Raw genomic sequence first — 9,238 nt, 5'->3', positions numbered from 1 at the left:
AAGTAGGGATGGCAATGGGACATGGCAGATGTGGGGTGTGGTGGCTTTAAAACTATGCGGGGTGGGGTGGGTTTAAGGTTGTGCGGGGCTGATGGGATGCGGGGCAGGTTGAAGTGAGTTTTTTTTAAAACGAATGCGGGGCGGAGTGGGTTGCGGGTAGATGTGATTTTATGTGAGTATAAATTTAATTTTAATATTTTACATGTTATAAGAATGATAGAGCATAATTTATTAAGATAATTTCTTTAAAGCTACTAAAATATTCAAGATAGTAAATGAAAATGGTTCAATAAAAAATAATTCAATTTCTTACATGTTTTTCAATTGACCTCTAAAAACAAAATTTTAAGTCAATATCCTATTAAATTAATACAACTTAATGAAAAATGAATTTATTTTTATGAATTTTATTTTTAGTATCAAATTTAACTAGAAAAAGAAAACATTAAAAAAAGTATATGGCGCGGGTTCATGCGAAGCGGATCTATGCGGTGCGGGTTGAAAATGAAAAAATAATGTTATGCGGGGCGGGGCGGGGCAGATTAAAAAATTTACGGGTTAAGCTCAACATGCTCCGCCCCCGCCCCGCACCACCCCATTGCCACCCCTACAAGCAAGAAAAAATTGGACTAAACACAATATTTTGCTAGATAATATATAAATGCTTTTGAGATAATTAATATTTTCTTGCTTACTTACCAAAACCTAGAAAATAAGTAAAAAAAATCACTTGTTTTCGTTGAAAATATTTTCCTTTATACAAACCACACCCTAAGCTGAGATTTTGATAATTGACAAAATTGCCCTTGAACATCCTTGTCCTCAACTTCACATTATATTAGTCTATATATTGCTAAATAATCATTATAAAGGATCAACATTTCTTCTCTAGAATATAATTTTCCTTTTGCTTTGTAAACCTTTAATTAGTAATATTTGGTTATATAGAAATGGGTCTAAAGTCAGTGTTGAGTGCCAAAATAGAAGTGAAGGCTAACAAGGATGTGTTTCATGATGTCTTTATACATAAACCACACCATGTCTCTACTATGTGCCCTATGCATATTCAAGATTGTGAACTTCTTGAAGGTGTCTTTGGAACCATTGGCTCCAAAATTTCATGGACATTCAAACATGGTAAGTCAAAAAATATTCATGATCATGACAAAGTCATTTTAGTACTCTATTTAATTATCAGAAATTTTTTAAAATATTTCCATGATCAAAAGGTAAAAATAACTTTCCGTTGATGAAATCATTTTTCTTAAACTATCTTGGCGTTTAACTCTCCGAGTTGCTAATATTATTATTAACCTTCATACACCATAATTATATCCAGTGTAGTCTCATAAAGAGGGGTTTGGAAAACTTAGAATATATGCAGACCTTACATCTATCTAAAAAGTAGAGAGATTTATTTCTGATAGATCGTCAGCTTAAAAAAATAGTCCAAATCAGTCTAGAAAAATAAATAATTAATAAAAGTGAATACACCTCAAAGCAAAGACTACACTAATCAAAGTATAAGAAACATCTAACAACAGAAATCGAAGTACAAGAAGTATTTACTTGAATTATCAAAAATTACAAGTAAAAAGAAAAATCAAATTAGAAAAAATATTTGACAAGTAAATAGGAATGGAGGGTATTGGTTATTTGTCATCTCCAAAGTGGATTGAATTGGAACGATTTGAATTTCTTGTTTCCGGGGGCGAATCTATCAAATTTGATCAACCATTAATGAGTAATCCTAATGTAGGCGGATTTGGTCAGGGAGATGCAGAAATAGTACTTCAAGATCCATTACATGTCCAAGGACTTTTGTTCTTCTTGGCATCTGTTATTTTGGCACAAATCTTTTTGGTTCTTAAAAAGAAAGAGTTCGAGAAGGTTCAATTGGCAGAAATAAATTTATAGATTCACAGATTTATCGACATCAAGTTCGTAAAAAGAACCAAATTCTTGTTAGCGATTATATTTGATTTGTACGCATATATCATTATTTTTGCATATTAAATGTTAACTCTATTATTGTTGTTTTCTCATTTAACTCAATTATTTGTAAGACAGAAGGGAAAAAGATGATTTCGAAGCAGATAATTGAAGCTATTGATGAAAACAGATGACCACATTTAAAGAATATGAAGGAGATATAGTGAATAAATATGAAAACTTCAAGGCAACATTTCATATCGATGCAAAAGACAATACGGATTTGGTGTGTTGGACAATAGAATATGAAAGGCCAAATGAAGATCTGCCTGAACTAATAAGTTTGATGGAATTTATTGTTAGTCTCATCAAAGCTGTTGATGATCACCATGTCAACATGAATTGATGTGTGTCTACTTCAAATACCTCATGTTTTGTTTGTTGTTTGAACACTACATAGTCTCTCTTCTATATTTGGTCATTATATTGATGTCTATTCATATAAGGGATACATTCTACGTTAATAAAACGTCAGTATGAGTGATGTCTCTTATGTCTGCTCATATAAGAAATAAAAATACATTCTACGTTAATCTTTGTGTAATAAAACATTGATAAGAAATTTGTATACGTGTCCTCCTAATTTTTTTTTATATATATAGAGGTATTTTATTGAATACAAACTTTGGGATTTTGTTTTTTTACAAATACCAAAAGTACACATATATAGAACATAGGGTCTTAGTTATGTCTGACATTTTGTATGCGTGACATTAAAGATTAAATAAAGTGAAAATTTCTAATATGACATATATTATACTAATATTTTTGAGTTATAGCAGTAGATTTAGACTTTCAAGTTATAACATTAAAAATTTCAGGTTGTAACAGATAATTAAAAAAAAGTTATTTTTAATAATTAAAAATATTTGATTTGAAAAGAATAAAAAGATAAAAAAAAATTAAAATAAAACGTTTCTGAAGGAAAAAATGAAAAAAAGGGAAATAGGGGTGGCAATTAAATTTGAATTAATTTAAGATAATTATTAATTAGCATGATTTAAGGAAGTTCAAACTAATTAAGAATATTCAGTTTCCTTAATTCACTCCAATTTGTTAAAATTAATTTAAAAATATGATTTTATCCATTTTTCTTTCACGTTTCTCTCTCTTTGATTTTCTTCCAGAAATTGTCACTGGCGACAAATTGATTTTTTTTTTTGTTTGAAAAAACCTGTTTTTTTTATGGACAACTACGTATCAATATTAATTAAACCTGGCAGAAGATGGGTTGCTTCAGGTGAGTATTTTTAATTGTTTACTATTTTTATTTGGATTTCAGTGAAATAAAAAACAAAATGAAATTGTAAATCGTCACTATATTGAATGTGATATGTTTTTTTGTATATACAATACGTTTTGTTCATAATACTTATTAGTTGTTGTGAAATTGTAATATTAGTGATTTTCTTGGTAAGTTTCTGTTTTTTTGGTAGTGGTTTAGTGTCACCATATTATTGATTACTGGTTTTTTTTTGGTAAGTTTCTGTAATATCATTGATTACTGGTTTTTTTCATGAAAAAATAAATTAAAATTTATAGTTTTGAATGAATTTGTTAGTGTAAGTGTAATGAATTTGGTACGAAAGTGTTTACTATTTACTTAATAAATTACAATTAATTGTTAAAATTAGTATTATGTTTGTATTATATTGACATGATTCTGCTGTGAAAAAAATTACGATTTATGGGATGAAATAGTAATAATGTTAGCATGATATATGTATGAAAAGTGTGCCAAAAAATGTATGAAATGTGTATACTCTATTCTATAATGTTTTATGGTATGATTTCTGGATTGAATGGATTTTTTTTGGCATTATTATGGAATGTAATTTGATAATAATGTAATGAATTTGGTATACTGTTTAATTAAGAAATTACAATAAATATTTATAAGTTGGAGTTGGAATTATTTTGGTATTCTATTGGCATGATATTGGTATGAATAATTGATGACAATTGAGTAAAAATCTGTACGAAATGTGTGAATAAAAATTGTATAAAGTTTGTATACAAATATAACATATGTATTTTTTTTGTATTGAAGATGCATATGCGATCCCTGTTGAACCTCTCCCATGCGAGAGTATGTAGGATATACCAAGTTATGTTTCTGAGCCTAAGTTGTTGTTGTCTGGTTTAAAAAGAACTGTAGGATGACCGCAACTTGAACGTTGGAAGGGATTTGCTAATGTGAAATTCAAAAGGTCTAAAGTTACTTGCAGTACATGTCATCAAGAGGGCCACAACAAGAAGACATGTTAAAATTACCCTACGCCAAAAAAATCATAATTTATAAATTGTGACAAAATCATGTATTTTGTTTTATTTTGTCTTTTAAACTCATGTTTTGCTTTGATTGTGACAGTGTATTCATTGTTTTTCAAAATATATATTGAGTAATTTATTAAGTAATAATGGTATGCAATTGGTATTCATTTGGTATGCAACTGAATCCACACTGATATTAGTTAATGTAATTTATAATTAGTATTCATTTGGTATTCATCTGGTGTCCCACTTGAAAAAAATATATAAAACAAGATGTAATTGAGGTGGGTACATAATATAATGATCACAGTTTTACATTGTCAAATTCATTCTTTCAATATTTATACAAGTTGGATACCAACTTCATACATTTTTTATTTTTTAGCTTTTGTCTTAAATTTTGAAGTAAAAAATACCAATCATATATGAATTGGATGCCAATTATATACAAGTTGGATCCCAATTAAATGAAACTCTGATTTCATGTAATCTAAATTGGTGTTCATTTGATTTTGTATTAATATCCAAACTAAAACTATTTAATATTGAATCCAATGGTATGCAATTTGTATATAACTGGTATCCCGAAATTATAAGAGACAAGCTGTAATTCATCTTTGGATGACAGTGTATACAAATTGAATACCAATTAAATGACACTCGTATTTCATGTAATCTAAATTGGTGTTCATTTGGTTTTGAATTAATATCGAAAATAAAACTATTTAATGTTGTATCCAATTGGTATGCAGTTTGTATAGAACTAGTATCCTGAAATTATAAGAGAAAATTTGTAATTCATATGTTAACAAATCTAGTTAAGTTTTAAAATGTTTATGAATTATTTGGTACTATGTTTATGAGGTTTTTAAAAAAAATTAAACTCCAATAAAAATCTGGCTAATATTGATATCCAAATTGTACACAGTTGGTATCCAACTTGAGAACTTTTGACAAATTTAAAATAAAAATGAATGTAGTTGGTATCTAACTAGAAGAAAACAGCGCATATTATATATCATCCAAAACTTAAAACTGTAGCAAAACTAAATATATATCGTCCAAAAATTAAAAAAACATATAATAGTCTAAGTTGCAATCAACTATCTCAAATTTGTGTAGGATAATTGTTAGTATCCGGAGCATGTTCTTTTGCTATGCGGGGTCCACCAAATTTGCTAGCAACAGTTCCAGTTACTTCACTCTCACTAATTGGCCATATCGTTCTTGGTTTTTTCATACTGCCATATGATTGTGGTGTACCTTTGACGATGATACCTTGCATCTATATTAATGGAACCCATATCACTGAAATAAAATTGAAAGAAAAATAATTTTGTGAGATAAAGTGAATTAATTTTTCTGATGAAATCACTAAAAGATAGAAATACATACTTTGAACTTGGCTCTTGTTGAGGCACATTCTCCAGATGCTTGACTTCAAGTGGGTCGAATTGAGACTTGTCAACATATGCAGGGAGAAACAGTTTCTATGGAAGATTATTGAAGAGGAGAAATCTGCCGTTTCTTTTGATTGTAGAATGAATATTTTTTTATTTAAGAGGTGTAGAAATGGTTTATATGGAAGATGATTGAAGAGGTGAAAGAGGAATTGGTAATTTTTGAACATGGGGTGGTGGGGTGCTGACTAGAACAAGTGTGGTAACAGGAGGAGTGTGGGTTTGACGTGTAACGTTAAAAAAGGAACAAGAATCAAGGTAAAATCCCTAAAAATGTGTAAGAGATAATTATGGTAGATTCTTTATTTATATTATTTAATAATAAATATAAAATTATAAAAGACTAATTATTTAATAAAGTAAAATTAAATTAATTTATAAATAAAAGGTGATCTGTTATAACCCGTAATTAAACTGTTATAAGCAAGAATATTTTAAAAGTAGATTTAAAACCTGTAATATTGTCCCTTAAATATATATGTGGCGTGATTTTTCCTTAAAAAGGAAAAATGATAAATATACCCTCGAACTATCGTAAATGGTATGCAGATATCCTCCGTCATACTTTTGGGATATTCGTGCCCCTGCCATCCAAAAACTAGAGCATATATGCCCATCACTCTAACAGAAGACTAAATAGGGACACGTGGCACAATCTTATCCGTCGATCCAATATTTAATAATTGTCGGTCAATGAATAAGATTATGACACGTGTATGTCCGTTAGTATAAAGGGTATATTTGCTCTAGATTTTGGACGGCACGAGCACGAATGTCCCAAAAGTATGACGGAGGTATATGCATACCATTTACGATAATTCGAGGGTATAATTATCCATTTTCCCTAAAATAAAAATTGTATCATTCTTTCGGACCGTACTAAAGCAAAAGGAGTTCAAATAAAAATAAAACTATGGTAGGAATAAAAGTATTTTCAGTAAAGAATTACTTATAATAATGTTATACATAGTATAGATGTTAGTACTGCAAAAACAAATTGATGGGGAATTCATATGCTATCTGCGCATCCTCACGAATCTCATATTAACTAAGTTTAACCAAAAATATATTATAATTATGGTGGGAAATGGGAATTAAGGTGATATTGTTTTAAGGTGTTGCTTATTAACCTAATGTAGAAATAATGACACAATTATTTGATGTAACACAAGAATATTGTTAATCATTTTCATGTGGACTTATTTGGTACATAGTTTAGTCCACTATATTCTTATTCTTATGACTTTTGTGTTTGTAGCGACCCCCCGGTCATTATGGCTAAATCATTGGTGAGAGATATTGGGTCAGAAAACTTTTTGAATAATGATATGAAAATTTTCCCTAGGCTAGTCTAAGATAAAATCTGAGCGAGGTATGTTGAGGGCAATCCAGGAAAAAATTGGGTGAAAGGTCTAAACTTGAATTAGGTTTTCTATTAGCAAGACATTAAGGTGTACGTAGGACTTTTCATAAGCAGATTTAGGTGAGCAATGACAGAGCCAGAAATCTGACTAAGGATATCCAAACTTATAAAAAAAATGATAAGGGTGCACCAATTTTTTTAAATCACACTATATTATATTAGATTTGTCATTACTTTTTTTTTTGGTAGTTTATCCTCAAAGCATTGTTCTCAACCACTAAATTTGAAATATATTATTGAGTTTTCGCTGAAAATTTTAGTTGAGCAAATAAAATTGCTTAACGGATGTCAATAAAGAAAATCATTATGCACCATTATAACGGAAGTTGAAAGGTAACAAAAGAGAATAAAAAAATATCTAGAGAAAATCAGTGAATCAAATAAAGATCTTTGGTGACGTCTGATAGATGGAAACAAAGAAATTTTAAAGAAAAAATGGCTTTAAATAAAATTAGTAAAACCATTCTCACTTCACAAGGTGAAAAATACAACAATATATTTTTTAAAATAAAATTAACTAAATTTAACAAAAAATATATTATAATTATGATGGGAAATGAGAATTAAGGTGATATTGTTTTAAGGTGTTACTTATTAACCAAATGCAGAAACAATGAAACAATTATTTGATGTAACACAAGAATATTGTTAATCATTTTCATGTGGACTTATTTGGTACATAGTTTGGCCCACTGTATTCTTATCCATGTGGCTTTTGTGTCTGTAACGATCCCCAGTTATTATGAGTAAATCATTGGTGAAAGATATTATGCTAGAACATTTTTGGAATAATGACTTGAAAAATTCATCTTAGGCTAGTCTAAGACAAAATCTGAGCGAGATAGGTCAAGGGTAATTCAGGAAAGGATTGGGTGAAAGGTCTAAATTTGAATTAGGTTTTCTATTAGCTAAGACACTAAGTAGTACGTAAGACTTTTCGGAATCAAATTCAGGTAAGCAATGGCGGAATCAGGAATATTATGCTCCAAGTCTATACCCTGGATGTGGCTGACACTCGGAGACCATTGTTGGCCCCAAGTGACCCTTGACATGGCTAACTATGACTTACATGACTCTATAAGATATGCAGAAGCTTAAATAGATGAGCATTTAAAACATTTAAAGAAAAGTTTTAAGACACTGTCTTGAAATACCTAACATAATCCATAAGCTTAAATAAAACATCTGGAGAAAACAATGGAAACATCTAACTTTGTCTGCCTATGAAACCTCTACTGTTCAAGATAGGTGTCGAGACAAGACCCACAATACCTCAAATACTATTAAAACTAAATATGAAAATAGAGTCCCGCGAAAGCAAGGAGGCCTCACCAAAAGTTGTCTACGAGTACAAGTGATCTCAACGAAATGCCTGAGCACCAGTATTTGCATCATAAAAATATGCAGGCATGACTGTGGCGTGATCACTAATACTGATGTCCAATAGAGGGGACTTATAATCCTACGCGGGCACGTAGTTTTGGGACTATGAGGGTACGTTGACCCTAGTCTAATTCGGTGCTAAGTCTACTCCCAACTGAATATGTATATGACTAACATGTAACTGAAATACTGAATAGCTCAAAATACTGACATGTTAACTAAGAATACAACATTTATGTACTAAGAAAGTGACATTTGAAATCTGAAGCATGATTTTCTGTTTAACTGACCTAGCAAGTATAATTCATGAACTAAGAGAATTTATACAAACTAGGGTTCTGAGTTTTATACAAGGACTTAAGCAACGTTTCCAAGAAAACATGTTATTTAGACTATGGATTATATAGCTGCTGAAATCACAATAAATTCCCATTTTTTACAAACCCTAGGCCTAAACAAACTATGTAGAATCAAGGAACTGACTGAATTCTAGGGACCTAGTGGATGAAAAGAATCCACTAGTAAAATCCCACATACTTGGTGATGAAATCTACGGAGAAATCCTTTGGATTTCAAGGCTGAAATTTGAAGAACACTGTTGCTTGTTCTTGGGGGATTTGGTCGACTTTTCCTCTTCTTTTTGCTTCATGTTTGGATGATTTTTGGAGAATGAGGATTCTGGGTATGTCTGACTAGGTTATTAGGC

At 30.2% G+C, this 9,238-nt stretch overlaps 1 pseudogene; it reads left to right on the top strand.

Annotated features, from left to right (window-relative positions):
- The first annotated feature begins 950 nt into the window (after nt 1-950).
- On the top strand, nt 951-2,338 carry LOC125835599 (MLP-like protein 34; annotated as a pseudogene).
- The last annotated feature ends 6,900 nt before the right edge of the window (nt 2,339-9,238 follow it).

Source organism: Solanum verrucosum, unplaced genomic scaffold (genome assembly GCF_900185275.1).
Source record: "Solanum verrucosum unplaced genomic scaffold, falcon-dt-bn FXZP01000040.1, whole genome shotgun sequence".
Classification (NCBI taxonomy): domain Eukaryota; kingdom Viridiplantae; phylum Streptophyta; class Magnoliopsida; order Solanales; family Solanaceae; genus Solanum; species Solanum verrucosum.
The sequence above is the reverse complement of the archived record's forward strand: the minus strand, read 5'-3'. Positions and strand labels throughout refer to the sequence as shown.